General features: G+C 38.0%; 1 pseudogene; it reads left to right on the top strand.

Moving 5' to 3' along the window:
• The window catches only part of LOC139716867 (uncharacterized), a 73809-nt pseudogene that overhangs the window by 36036 nt on the left and 21492 nt on the right, over positions 1-16281 (top strand).

Genomic DNA, 16281 nt, shown 5'->3' with positions numbered 1-16281 from the left:
CTGTCATAACGAATTATAAAATGTATTTAAATACTGTAAATTTGGTCAGTCTTGGGAGGAATTCTGATTTGTAGATTCGGGTACTCTGTCAACATCCATTGGCATTATCTTAGTCGCATGGGTATTTCCTCTTCAGCATGCTCCGCAGGAACCTTTGGAGCGAACTGTGAGCTGGACTGTAACTGTGCGTCCGGAGTGATGTGTGACTCAGCCACGGGATGTCAAGGAGCCTGTGCTGCTGGGTATTCAGGAGATCTGTGTCAGGGTGAGCAGGGGCGTCACCAGCTTTTTTTCAAGGGGGTGCGTTTTGACACTAAATGTAACCTGCGAGATTTTTTTTTAAATTTGATTTATTGGTTCCTGTATCACCATGTACATTTACATATGCACTGTATTATTATAAATGTATACATACATTTTATTAAAGTGGCACGTACTCATAAGCATAAGTTGTTTCCAAAGTATTTTTCTACATTACATTTACAACAATGTACACGTATTTGGATGTGAAATTGTGCGATCTGGTACACACTTGATAGAGTATCATTATAAACATCATACTTAGAGACATCATTTTTTTTTAAATTCAGCATTGGATACGAATTGTCACTGGAAGTTTACATGTACTTTACGTTTGGAAATAAAGATTAACTGTGGTTCAATTAAACATAAAAGGTGACACACACCCACCCACAACCGGGCCGGAACACTTCTATTTGTTTGTTTGGTTGGTTTGTTTGGTTTGTTTGTTTGTTTGTTTGTTTGTTTGTTTGTTGTTGTTGTTTTTTTGTTTTGTTTTGTTTGTTTGTTTTGTTTGTTTGTTTTTTGTTTTTTTGTTGTGTGTGTTTTTTTTTTTTTTTGGGGGGGGGGGGGCAAAATCTCAATGGGGGCACATTATTTGTGACGGTGTGAGATCCTCGGCAAGGGAGCGAAGCGACCGAGTCGTCGGTGGGGGGGGGGGGGTGTGGGAGGGGGTATGTTACTTTCTCCCACGGTAGGGACTTTTTTTTAAGCAGAGTACAAAAGTTGCGTTTTTACAGCATCTAAAAGCAAATTTCTAGAAATTAAACATAGTGGATAAAAAGAAAAATCACTGTGAAGGAATATGATTATGACATACTGATGTACATTATGTGACGGTTTGAGATCCTCGGCGAGGGAGCGAAGCGACCGAGCGGGGGAGGGTGTGGGATAACGCCTCCCACGGTTGTGACTTTTTGTAAAAACAGAGTGCAAAAGTCGCGTTTGTAGAGCATTTTAAATCAAATTTCTAGGGAATCTAACATAGTAAAAAAAAAAACACTGCGAAGGACTATGATCATAACTTATGAAAACTATTCATTTTAGTACGGGCAGAGGGAGCGAGCCCCTTTCACTTTGCCATTCGTCTGAAATGTATTCATTAAAAATCTTAAACGTGAGCAATACAATTTGTTCTTGTGAGTAATTACAGAAGAAAAGGAGAAATGTGAGGTTTACTAAAGGTATGTGGGGGGGACACACTCGAGGACATGAGGCTACCATCTACACATTAAATTTACTCATGATAAGTAAATATTAGTGAATATGATAATGTATATATTGTTAGTGTATTATTCGCCCCGTTATGAGCGAAACATGTCGCATTTTCAGTTATGATTTGACAACTTTTAGACGAGAAAAATGCCTTTATTATTCATTTTATACATTCTAGTGCACACTTCTTTATATAATTGATCAATTATTTGTTACAGAGGGCACTTCGGAGGGGGGGGGGGGGACTCGTTCCCCCCCCCCCCCCCCCCCCCGCTTCCGAACACACCCACACACACACAAACTGGGAAGGGGAAGAATAAGAGAGGCAGTGATTTCGGGACGTTAGGATGATCAGTTTATAATGTGTTATCTGTATTTAGTAATGTCTGTGTGGGCGTACACTGTATGTAAGGGGATTTTAGGAACACACTGATATGATTATCATCAATAATTATAAGATATAAATGTATATGGGGTATATGATAAGATAATCTTATAATGAATAATTTATTGTTAGTCAATCTATAAGGGCAGTATATGCATGATATAGGGAGCACTCTACATATAGCGTATTCTATCTTTCCCCCAGAACCTGTACGGTTCGGGGGGGGGGGGGGAGGGGCAAAAATTTGAAGGTAGAATAATAGCATTTATGTGCGAGGGAGCGGAGCGACCGAGCGGGGGAAAAGTGTGGGAGGGGGGTATACCCTCCCACGACAGGGAGATTTTGCATTTTCAGACCTGAAATTCAACGTTCTAGTGCACACTTCTGGTGAATTTCGTTGTTTTTTTTTTTAATCAAAAAAGAAAGGAAAAAGATAACTGCTTGAATAACCCGCGCATCTCAGCCCTTGTTTCCACGAGTGCAACATCACTGTGTAGGCATAGTAATTACACATGTACATGGAAGTTGACAGGGGAGCGTGTTGGAGGGGGTAGTCCCTTCCCAAACGGCGGAGCTTTTGCATTTTTAGAATTGAAATAGAACAATCTGATGTACACTTCTTTCAAATACTCCGAAAGATTGTCAGTCCCCAAATGTGTCGAGTCTAATTGTTAATCTGTGCATAGGAACCGGGGGAAACATAATCAAAGAGAATGAGGCAAACTTTTGAATATACAGGTTGTATTTGAATTCAAGTGACAGATAAGTGACAGATTGATGAAATATTCTGAGATTTGTGTATGGTTGGAGACCAGGCTAATGGGGAGGGTGTGGGAGGGGTATTCCCCTCCCACGCGACGGAGATTTTGCAATTTCAAAATTGAAATTCAACAATCCGTTGCTCAATGAGTGAAATATTTTTATGGACAGTTTTCTATTTTAAAAAAAGGAAGATATTTTTTCCTTTCGAGAATTACAGGGGGACAAAATTACGTTTGCCCCCTTGTCCTCCGGGATTGATGCCTCTGCATAGGAGGAAGCTGTTGCATTTTTTAGAAATCAAATGAAAATAGCTCATAAAGACAACTAGAATTCAGGAAGCTCTCAATCCCCAAGACTTTTTACGTATACCAGTAATATGAAGGAAAACCAAGCGGGGAAAGGGTTAATTGAAAGGAGATATACTGTAATTATCCCCTCCACATGACGGAACCTTTGCACATTTCTTAAAGTGAAGTGACAGATCTGGTGCACACTTTCGATAAAACATTTGTACCATACAGAAACAATAAAATGAAATGAAATGAAATCTATCAATCTAAAGGTATATCAAGTCCATGGAAAATAGACCAAACGGGAAAGGGTGTGGAAAGTGGTACCCCCCTCCCACACTAGAGAGACTTTGCATTTTTAGAATTGAAATTCAGCAACCTGGTGCTCATTTTGGGTGAAATACACGTTTTTGGACAGATTACTATAAAAAAAGCAAGAAAATCTTCTCATCTCCGGAATTATTAAATATGGGGGGGAATAATAATAATAATAATGATGATAATAATTATGAGAATGATACAGGGTACTTATAATGCGCCAATTCCATATAAACTAACGTGCTCAAGGCGCAGTAGAAAAAGTGAGTTGTGAAGTACAAAAATCATTACACAGACATGCACACGAAAATGAATGACACAATAATGATGATGGATATGCTTGCCCCTCCAAAATATTTATGAGGATAAGGCTCGCACCTGGGCTCGCATTCTCAATTTGGATTGGTCAGAAGTAAAATGCTGTACATAGACCCTACATCCTTGTAGCACATGTACACGTACACGCAAACGTGTGTACACGTGATCCGTATACCGTATCGGATACAGTACGGTTGATAAATAGTAAACACTGTAAAATATGTTTAAAATCAGTGCTGCGGAGCCCGGGGTGTGATTTAATTTTTCCAACGAATTTTTGTCCCTCGTGCAAAATAATAAAAGTAATAATAATAATAAAAAATAATTATTTAGCGTCCGGCGTTGAGGTCGCTCGCAGACTGAAGTGGTATTTTGTTCTTTTTCTTTTTCGTTTTTAAAGCGCTGGGTGCGTTTTGCACCCAGTGCACCCCCCCACCCCCCCCCCCCCCCCGTGACGCCCATGGTGAGTTTACATGGATATGATGTTATCCGTTGTCGTCAAGATGCTTCTGATTTAGATTTTTGGCTGCGCAGGTGACTGATGAAAATGTATTCTATTCAATATCTTTTAGTGGAACAAATAATATTCATTTCTGGTCAGTTATTCTGTTTGCGTTTGTTACGTATTCAATATTTGTGTGTTTGTTTCTTCGTCTTATTTCTAATGCCATTCAACAAAACCATTTGCCCGGCCGACTAAAATTAGAGGGCTCAGGAGCGTGTATCGAAGGCTATTTCGGAACGTTGTGTAATTATCCCTGTCACTGTAAGACCAGCAGGACCTGTGATCGGACTAGCGGCCAGTGCCCTAGCGATGACTCCTGCGCCATTGGCTGGGCTGGATCGGACTGCCAGCAAGGTACAAGAAAAGTAGGCTCTAATTCAAACTCTCGTGAAAAGTGAAATTTTCATTGAATTCCAGCCGACAATTGTTTAATTCATAACTTCGTATGCACATTAAATGAGGTTAGACCTCATCGACTCATTACATTTTGCCATTTTAATTGCTCACAATATTCATATTTTGTTCGACGATTCAGCAATAAAACCCATCCTGTCAAATTGCCAAACTGCTTTTTATACAAAATAGTAATAATTTCGTGCGAGTTCATTTCATTTCAGTTAACAGAAAATTAAAGTGCATGATGATTCGTGTGTAGGCAAAAACAGCATACTTTTGGGGGGAGGCGGGGAGGGATATATACGGCTGAGACTGTTGGCACTGGTTTGTGAAAGCGTGTGAAAACTTAAAAATAAAACTATAATTGTACTCCGAATGTCTTCACTTTTCTCTAACTTTGGGACTGAAACTGTAACTGCACTTAATTCCTTTCTATTCCTTCAGTTTCCTATCTTGTCTTCTTTTTTTGTTCGCCAGACATGAGTAAGTTGCCATGAATAACCGCATTACCCTATTGGAAAAAAAAATGTCATTAAAAAAAAAAAAAAAAAAAACTCGCTTTAACTTTTTTTTTAACACAAACATATGAAGCTTTATTGTTTTACTTTCAAATCCGCTGAATTTTATCTGTAGCATTGCCGAGACTGGTTGATTCTCCATGGATTTTGGACATCACAAGCGACTCGATTTTGATGGCATGGAACTCTTGGAAGGATGGCTACCATTACGGCACTGGACCAGTGCACTCTTACCTGATTACCTACAGTTGGACAGATGATGTGGGTAATACGGGTACCTCTGATGAACCAGTTGTCATCGCTGGGGACACCACTGCTAATATCACCGGTCTTTATGGATACAGAGATTATGAGTTTCTCCTGTCCGTCAGGAGAGAGGTTGACGGTATAGCAACTGGTGGAATGAACAGTTCACCAATCAGAGTAAAGACACAATGTGATGGTGAGTCCATGTAATATCTGCGGATTATTATAATAACATAGGGTTATTCACTTAGGACTAATCGTAATGTGTGTGTGTGTGTGTGTGTGTCCAATGCAAATGTTTAATTCGACATTATCTAATATTGCATTAGTAAACTGTTAAGTTTTGAGTTCCGCTCGCAAGGGCTGTTTCACAATGATTTTAAGTCGATCTTAAAAGTTAAGATCAACTTAAAATCATGGCATGCCACTGGTCTCCCTGTTCAGTTGTATTAGCATTTATGAATAAATTTCAAATTGTCATCAAAATTTACAGAAAAAAAGAATGTTGCTGTTATTTCATTTCATGTGTTAATTTTCCCATGGAAAAGTCCCATATGTTTTCATATTTTGGAAGAAAGAACATCATTAAAACTAGAAATGTCGCTATGGCGACTGATACCTCCGCCATAATGCATGATTCTCCCAATAGGTGTATAGTACAATGTCTTCACAATGTGTGATGACAGTTTCACATAACTGGCAAAATAATGAAATGACAGGTTTGCCAGAAATATATTGAATGTTCACTTTCCTTGAACTAGGTTTGCCGTAATTGTCTAAGAGTGCAGGTACACATATTTGGGGAATTGAGAATTTTTACGTGACTTCTGACCGACCCTTTTATAAGTTTATGCATTGAAGAAAGAGTGTGATTACAGTACAAAATATATATATATATATTTTTTGCATTTAAACCTTACGCAGTAGTACATGTCTACACTGAGTTTCAAGAAAATACCTTTGGGCATTGCATAGACATGGGGGAAATAGCAACATTTTAGCATTTGACCTTGACCTCTTGCCAATGTCACTAAAATCTACTCAACTAATTGCCCCATCATACTACATCCTTAGACCAAGTTTGGCAAAAGCTGCTTCATCCAGTTTTGAGTTATCACGTAATCAGATCAATTTTAGGATTTGACCTTGATATTTGACCTTTGACCTCTGTCGGCTTTCACTAAAAAAGTAATCAAGTAATTGTCCCATCATACATCATCCTCCGACAAAGTTTGGTGAAATTTACTTGATCCAGTCTTGAGCTATCGCGTAAACTGATACGAGTTCATGATTTGACCTTGACCTTTGACCTTTGACCTTTAGCCGATGTTACCCGAAATCTAATGAAGTAATTGCCCCATCATACTTTATACTTGGACCAAGTTTGGTAAAATTCCAGTCGATATTACTCAAGTTATCGCGTAAACGAATGCGGACGGACGTACGGACGAACGGACGGACAACCCGAAAACATAATGCCTCCGGCACCACTTTGTGGCGGAGGCATAAAGATTGAAGACCTGGGCCCCATTTCATAAAAGATGTTAGGATAGCAACTCTTGCTGGAATTGCAACTTCCCATACCAACAGCCAGTCAGGAAACTGAATTCTTGTCGTTACCATGACAATTGTCATTCCAGGAAGAGTTGCAATCATATCAACTTTTTATGAAATGAGACCCTGGACAGCATATCATAACTGTAAGATCGACTTAAAAGTTCTCCGCGAGACAGCTCAGTGTGAATACTGTTAACTATCAATGAAAATAAATGGAAATATCGAAGCATGTTTCCCCGACTTGTTTCTCACTTCTACTTCATGCCAAACACAGCTCCTTTGTACGCACCGTCGGCGATGAGTGTCAACATTACCGATGCCAACAGTGTTGCGGTAACATGGCATGTGAGAAATAATGATTCGTTTCATTTAAATCATTAACTTTTGTAGTTGTAAAATTAAGATACCAGGTGATGGCAAGCCACTTTCTTGTTTTGTTTTCCTTTGACAGATTAGTAATTCTTTACGTGTACAAATGGTGTATCTGTAAATGAGCATTGACCATTAAACTAGATCCGTTCGTAACAGTATGACTGAAGCATTGGTATTGCAATGGAATATTGTGTAAAGATAAAGATAAACAGCAGAGGAAGAATGCAGCCAGTTTTTCTAACATTATTCCTGGTTCACTCCCAAAGCTTCCAGAGACACCAGCGTCGAAGTGGCTCCAGTGCGACTCGTCGTCATACAGCTACAACTTGACATACTGGCCGAGCGACTACCCAGCCGAATATACGGTTACTGAGTTTGAAGGTGCTGACCACATCACATACCATATCACCGGTTTAAGTCCTTGTACTGAGTACATTTTCTCCGTGGTGATTATCAACTCGATAGACTTGCCTGGACCTGAAAGTCAAATAGATGGAACAACCAACGTGGTAGGTAAGTTGATGAAGTTAAGAGCGCCTATTACTAGCCTATATACTACAGCATATCCTTCTAAACGATTAAATACTGTTCGAAGAAGGTATAATACATTGCGTGCGACAATATTCATACATTCCACGATTCATACATTCCACAACATTCATACATTCCAAGATATTCATACATTACAAAGCGCAATATTCATGTACAAATACAAATCCAACACCCTCCCTTCCTCTTTCCACAACCTATTCACTGTGAACTCCAGCGTCCATGCTTACCCAACTCGACAGTCTAAAGATTATCACCTCCACAATCCCAAGTTAGTGATAGCTCACAAGTCAATTAGACATCATGGACCTGACGTTTGGAACAATCTCCCTGAGCAAATTAAGACAACCACCAAGTTACATATTTTTAAGGCACTTATGAAAAAATATCTTTTATCGAAATATAATGATATATGAGTGATAAGAAGTTTTGGGGTTCCTACGTTCACTCATAAAAAATCAATATTGATATAGTATTAGTTTTAGTACTTTGCTGCGCATCAAGATTGTTGAGATTGTATACAGAAGTATGTACATTGTAGAAGACATAATTATATGTGACACAAAGAATAAACCAGAATCAATGTAATCAGATATATATACCCAAGCATTAAATTGATAAAATTGTATTGTATCACATGCACAGCTCCACACAGCACAGCACAGCACAGCACAGCACAGCACTCACCTCAGCACAGTATTATAGTAAAAAAATGCCTATTGATAAGAAACAAACGAAAACTATTTTGAATTTCTCCTTTACTTTTAATTTCATAAATTATTACAATATTTTCGATTTGACTATTGATTCTGTTTTTGTAGACACGTCCATTATACAGATATGTAAATCGATTTTAAGCTTTGAATTTTACCCCGAGGCCTCGATCCATGTCAAGCTGCTGCTTATGATCGCGGTCTCCTGCTTTTCTGTTATCATAATAACCAAAATGTTTAATTTCTAATATCAATTTATCTAAATCCCCTCTGTTATATTCTTTTCTCTGAAATCCGTTTAATGAAACGACGTGATCATATGCTCTGAATGAATATTTCATTATTATTCATATAATCTACAAGTGTTGATTTGATGATTCTCCTCCGAACTTTCTTTTTTTTGTGAGTGATATGCTACATGTTTTATACATCGAATACTGTCATGTTCATAGTGTGTATGTGTATATGTACCTTGAATTAATTTGTAAGACAGTATATGCTTGCTTAAATGTCGTGTAACGTGATTTCCAAATATGTGTATTCTTTTGTTATGTGTGATTAGGAAAAAGGCAGAAATAAAATCAATCAATCAATCAATATGATCTAAAAGCCTGGAAATGACAATGTTACTATCTAGGCGCCCAATCGAATAGTCAGTACCATGGATAAGAACAACATATTGATAATTATTGTTCGAACGCAACAATGCTCGGTTTCTTTGCAACAGAATTGTGAATGGATTATCAAAAATTAAAGTGAATGTGACGTCTACATCGATAACATAAGTAATGAATGCATGTAATTACACTATCGAATCACATGACTTCGTGCAGTATTATTTACCACTGTATTACAATCGCAGTGATCAGTCTGCATGTAAAATAAATGTAAAGAGGGAAAATTAAGGTTTCATAATAATAGCTCAACATAATTCACCCATAACCGTTTACGCGAATCAACAGTCGTTATAAGGGGGATGCAACATGTTACAAAGGTGGTGACGTCAAATTGCCAAAGCAATGTGTCTCTATTCAGCACCTGATCCAGTGGACGATCTCACAGCTACCTCGGAGTCGTATCATAACGTCGAGATATCATGGACAGAACCAGCCAGAAAGTGCTTCCCAGTGTCTTACAAAGTCACACGCAATCTTCTGCTTCGGGACCAGTGCGACGACTCAGAATCAGACAACCCGAAAGTCTCTACAACAAATGAGACCTTCTACGCCTATGATGACATGTATGCACATTCAACATACAACTTTACTGTCCTTCCATATTATATGGAGCACGAATACTACACGGCCGTATCGGCATCGTCGACTTTCTACTCAAGTGAAACAAGTACGTACTGATTTTTACAAGGGAGTAAGCTAGTTGTACTCTTACGGTCTGTTAAACCCTGCTTCTTACTATCATTATAAAACATATTATAGTGACTACACATACACGCACTTTTTTCCAATAGTTTTACAATTCTACCCTTTATCACTGAAGATCCATTGTTGGAAAAGTAATTATTCTACATCTCCAGATAAACTAACAGCAGCTTTTTTTTTCGAAAAATTAGACATATCAGCTTGGAATTATCAGCAGAAAAATCGACTTACAAAGGCAACCGGCACATATCAAGTTGTTGAAGGAACCTTACTTAAGGTACTTATACAGTAGATAAGATAACCGTGATTGAAAATCTTGAATAAATTCTAAATAAAACTGCTTGCAACTGATTTCGTTGACTTTAAACATGAATCAGTTCAAACTCTGTTTATCGTCTCATGAAATTAAGAGCTTTCCTATATGCTTTCGTGACTTGAAAAATCAAATCGGCACCTTCAGTCGTACCTGTTCACGAGAACTATGGGAAGTAGTAAACAAATGATTGGGATGAGGCGTAACTCTTACATCGATAGATACATCTGGGTTCTTACTTAAGCCAAGGCGGTTTTGTTGTTACTGGCGTTTGCTTGCTTGTCTGTTTGTCTGTCTGTTTGCAAAATTAGTTCAGCTCAATTCAAGGATACCTTACTTTCATTCAACAAAAAGTAACACACAATACAAAGTATACATATCTTTGTCAATTCATATTGTTCCAGAAGTCTGAAAAAGGTACAAGTCATAAAGTTTAATGCGATATGTAGGGCCTATAAAATGATTATATTAGACATCAATGTATACTTTAATGATGACAAAAAGAAAATAGTAACTCAAAAATTCACTCACAAATTTGGATGAAATGTGCTGAAAAAGGCACAGGTTATTTGTTATTGACCCTCATGACCCAGGATTTTCTTTTTCATTATTGGTGTTTGCCTTTATATGGGGTTTCTTTGTTTGATTGTTTGTTTGCTTTGAAGGATTCATTATCATTGGTTGGCTAGATGGTGCGTTGTTTTTATTTTTCAACTGCGACATGGAGAAAATCTAAGTTATTTGAATAATATGCATGAATTATTGAAAATTGCAGCATTTGGATTAACGCATTGTGCAAATTTTTTTCAATGAAAAGCACAATCTTAAATGATTATAAATTTGAAACCTTTAACAACAACAACAACAACAAAGATCACATCTAAATGGCTTTAAAATCTTGGCCTTCCTTGAAAGGTCTGAACCAGTAGGGGAAAATGGCTGTCAAATGTAAATCTAGGGCCTACCTTTTGCGGGTGAAATATCTACTTTGTTTGCCGGCTGTGGCAGAGGGTGGAGAAAAGGGTCAAACATCAGAAGCAAACTACAGATATACTAACCAATTAGTGGGAAACCTCCGTTTAGTCTGGCATAAATATTGGCATGGAAAAAAAAAGACACAATTTCACCAGCGGTGGTTTCGAAAGCAATGCAAGCTTAAACGATTGAAACAATTGGAAAATCTTCAAAGATCACAACAACCTGAATCAAGTTTGTATCAAACTTTATATTTTGCGTTGCAGTTGTAAAACAGATCGAATACTTAATTAGTCAATAATTCAGGGTCCCGATAGGGGAGAATACAAACTGTGGTTTAAGTAGAGGAATAACTTCTGGCAATTATTTTTGGTATTGTTATCAGTCCCGACAGGGAAACCTGGTAACCTTACTGTAGAAAATGACATGAAACAGACGCTGACCTATGAGTGGATCATGCCGTCGTGTACATCCAGAAATGGAGATATTTTCTACGTGTGTACATTCGTGAAGCAGCTACAGGATGGTGATATATCTGATTCTCACACGGAGGAGAATATCACAACAACTACAACGTTAACGTATCAATCCTTATCACATTACACAAGCTACAACTTCACCGTCTGTGCATACACATCTGCTGGAGGGGGTCCGTGTGACAGCATTCTAGCCAGAACCCTGCCAAGCGGTACGTATAATGTCCACACAATTGCGTGTCTTGAGATCGCACAGGCAAAATCGGTTACAGTTCGTTATTCCGAAGGTTCGTTGATCCGAAAATGAAAAAAAAAAAAGGTTTGTCATTCTGAAAAATCATTAGTACGCACCTTTTTTTTCACTTTTTCATGAACAAACATTGTTTCATGTTGGGATTAACAAACCTTCGGAATAATGCCGCAAGATCTTCTGAGTAACAAACCCCGTTTTATTTTCGGATTAACAAACACCTATATAGGTATAGCGAATTGTGTTTCGGTATAACACCCCTTTGGAATAACAGACCTTACTTCATTTTCAGACTAATATGCTTTCGGATTATTACGAGCATCACCCCAATCAGCAGTAAATTTGCAAAGCAAAGTAACTAGGTCTAATCTTTTGATAATCTCCGTTGTGTTTTTTTCTTTAATTTGAAAACTAGCATCACAAGGATTTTTTTTTTCATTCTGTTGAAATAGCTCCAAGTGTTCCTCGAGGCCTGGGGTATTTGCCTGACTCCGTCAATCAAACATCCGCGACCATAATGTGGCAAGAACCTACGTCCATCAATGGCATTCTGATGAAGTACAAGATAAGCGTAACTCCAGGCGAAGAAGTGGAGATCACGGATGATTTCCGGGAAATTATGTCTTACCAGTTAGCTGACCTCAATCCTGACACGACTTACTCCTTCCTGGTACAGTACATGCGTCTCTGAAGGATTATAAAACTCATTTTTTATTGGATTTCTGTTTCCTTTTGAGGTCTTACTGAGGTACATAAAGGTATCGCATAGTTGTGGTCGAGACCTAATTTCAGGTTTTTAACATTTTTTTTTTAGTGAGATAATGAGAAACCTCTTATGAAACATGATGAAAGGGCATGTAATTCTATGAGGAATTCAACGTTTATTTGATGAAAATTGGTTTTGAAATGCCTGAGATATCCGAAAAAGAGTTATTTTAATAAGGTGTGGGACCCACACTTTATTACGATCACTTTGTTTCACTTTATTTTGGGGTGTTTCAGTCTTTCGAAACCTGATTTTCATCAAATAAACTTTGAATTCCTCTTAAAATGATATGCTCTGTACAACATCATAAGTGTTTTCTTGGTATCTCGCAAAAAGTTAAAAGCCAAATTCTTATCTTCACTAATTCTGTACCATCCCTTTAACATGACCACTTTCACTAATTCTTGTTTTACTATTGAATTCTTCCACTAAATTTAGTCAGTGTGATGTAGACCGTGAGTTTCAGATATTTTTTTTTTTTTTGATATTCAGATATTTATCATTTTGTTCCTTTTCTCTTTTATTTTACTTCAATGTCTTATACATTGTAAATGCATACACATGGCAAAAGCCCTTATGGTGCAAACCAAAAATGGATCTGATCACTTGGATTTTTTCTTCTTTTGTTTTTTTCAGTCAAAGGATTTCTAGACCTCTAATCATTCTCTAGGTACAATATTTCAACTCAATAATAGAATACCAACATTTTTGAAAATAGGGAACGATTTGTGGCCCGCTATTTTTCCTTTCGAAGGTTACAGCAGTAAGCAACGGAGGGGAAGGCGATTCCAGTTGTGGCGAAGTAACGACATTGCCCATTCCAAGTAAGTGACGGCATTTTTACACATTTGATCACAAGGTGTTGTTTTTCAACGGTTTGGTAAATGCACCCCTAGTTTTCTAATAATTGCCAGTGCTTATATTTATAGTCGTGAGCCCTGTGTCTCTCTTAAAGGGATGGTACAGTATTGGTGGAGATGAGAATTGGGCTTTTAACTTTTTGCGAGATACCAAGAAAACACTTATGAAATAGTACAGAGCATACCATGCTAAGAGGAATTCAAAGTTTATTTGATGAAAATCGGGTTTGGAATTACTGAAACATCCAAAAATAAAGTAAAACAAAGCAATCGTGATAAAGTGTGGGTCCCACACTTATCAGAATCGCTCTGTTTTGGATATCTCAGCCATTTCAAAACCAATTTTCATCAAATAAACGTTGAATTGCTCATGGAATTACATGCTCTTTCATATTTCATAAAATGTTTCTCATTATCTCGCCAAAAAAAATGTTAGAAACCTGAAATTAGGTCTCAACCAAAACTATACGATCCCTTTAAGTTTGATATTAAAAGGGCGTATGTCTGAAGTTTATGTGGTGGATATGACCATGACTTTACAGGACAAAACAAAACACATCCCCGATTATCACATAAAGTATGAGTTGAAATGATAACGGCCATGCTTAAGTACTTGTAGACCTGCTTATTGCATTACTTTCACTTATTCCCATAGGTCTATATAGAAAAGATCTCACCTATAACACTTCAAATTTTCGCGAAGCATGCATCTGTGTGCATAATTACCAGTATGCACGTACTGAACACAAGCTGGTGATGCATATCGCAAGCATGGTTACTTGTATGTACCCAAGAATGAAGGGGCATTCCATTGTGTATACGAAATGTAATTTGAATGGGAAAAGAGTGAAAACTTTAAAAGTCCTGACGAATTGATATAAGAAAGACCATTTTCCCCACAACAGTACCCGGTGCACCCTCGCAACCCGAGGTCGTCAACATCTCGCAGACGTTTATGGCTGTCACATGGACAGCTCCCACCGAACCTGATCTTAGCCGTTATCTGATCAATGCCTACGCACTAGAATTGTCGTCTGAAAATACGATAAACAGTACTACTCAAACAACTGATGGGAGTGAATATGAAATGGCGTACAATTTCACCAACCTTCAGACAAATACCAACTACACAGTGAAGGTAAGATCTTCATCTTTATTGTGATCGATTACTCTGATTTCAGTCACATATTAGTGTGGCGTATTGTACCTCACTTTACATGACGGTATTGTCCAAAATGTATTAATATTAGTCTACCCCACGTAGATATAAACTTTGCTGAATAGGGTGATTACTATTACGTATGAAATGAATTGTTTTACACGCGTTGATTGGGAAAGAGGGGGGAAAGAACCCATTGTCTTCATCTTTGGGAAAAGACTAAAGTTAATTGTGGAAGAATGACACTTGAGTCTTTATTTCCACTTGAACTCTTTGGGAAAATGGTCAGGTAACACGGTCATGGAGAACGTCAAAGACACAGCGTGGTGTAAAAAAAAAGAAGAAAATAATGTGTACGAATTCAGTGAGCATAGGGATGAGAGTTGTGTGAATGAATGGAAAAGTGTCCTCAGACAAGAATTAATCGTCTTGACCTGATGTCTACTTCTGTGTCTAAATGGTTTCTCTCTGCAGGTTGCAGCTATCAATGAAGGTGGGATGGGACCTTGGTCAAACTCCACAACAGAAGCCACACTCGTGAAAGGCACACCTCCAGACACCTCATTTCCAGGTAAACTTTCCTTAACTTTCACGACATAGGACTCGTTTTCTCTGAAGAGTATAACAAGTTCAGCCATTCAGAAGGCCTGTACAATGTTTCAGGTCCATGGTACATGTTCTAGAGTCCGCATTTATTTCAACATTAATATCCTTGTATCCTTTTAAAGTTATCTAGACGTCTAATGCGATCTCGGATTTTTACATAAAACCTAACCGTCATACACACACATCAATCTTCTCAATGTGTTCTTGAAGTTGAGGATCAATGAGTGTGTGTCTTTGATTTCAGTGGAGGGAACTGTATGTGATGAACTACGGAACTTTCAATGCAAAGCAAACATTGGTAAATGGTATCGAATAAAAAGACAAGGGATAGTTTGTTCGTGGTAATCCCACGAGACCGACGCCCACAAGTCATACAGCCCACGAGTTTAAGTTGTTCACCCGGAGGTACTCTAATCAACACATACAACAAAATTCTTTATAGCTAGTGGGCAGGAGTCACAGGGTAGGTCGATTGAGCACCCTGCTTCCAATTCGTAGGTCTAGGGTATAGGCTCGTTCAAAGCCAGGTATGTAAATAAGTAGGGCTACCAAATAGGAAAATTAATTCTAGCACTTTATTCAGTTGCCTTTAGTGTCCGACAAAATAAGCAGCCTGGCTGAAATTTCTGTATGGCAGGTGTCACTTAACTACAACCGTGCTTCATTGTATCTTTAAAAACGTCTTTAACTCGAACAGTGTTTTTCCCTTGATATTGGAAATGAAATAGCAATAGAGCAAACGATCATTCCTGTTATTATTCTGCCTTGCAAATGCTTTTCACTATATATATTTCACGGAGTTATCATAATCGAAACTATCACATATCTATATCTCCATTTCATTACAGTTGGTTTGATTGCCGGTCTCGCAGTTGGTATTCCTCTGCTCTTGATCGTTCTCATAGTATGCATTTGTTTTCATCTGAGGAGACGGTGAGTGCAGTGGTGTAGTTTGAATCAAGTCATGAGCTCTCACGCTCTTTCCAGATATATACCCATACGAACGTACAGTGTAAAATTGAATCGATAATAACATTTCCATAACAAGAACAA

The sequence above is a fragment of the Diadema antillarum genome, unplaced genomic scaffold (assembly GCF_040938485.1).
Source record: "Diadema antillarum isolate AM-2024a unplaced genomic scaffold, OU_Dant_1.0 scf00000071, whole genome shotgun sequence".
Taxonomy (NCBI): Eukaryota; Metazoa; Echinodermata; class Echinoidea; order Diadematoida; family Diadematidae; genus Diadema; species Diadema antillarum.
Note: the sequence above shows the minus strand (reverse complement) of the source record. Positions and strands in the feature narration are given on the sequence as shown.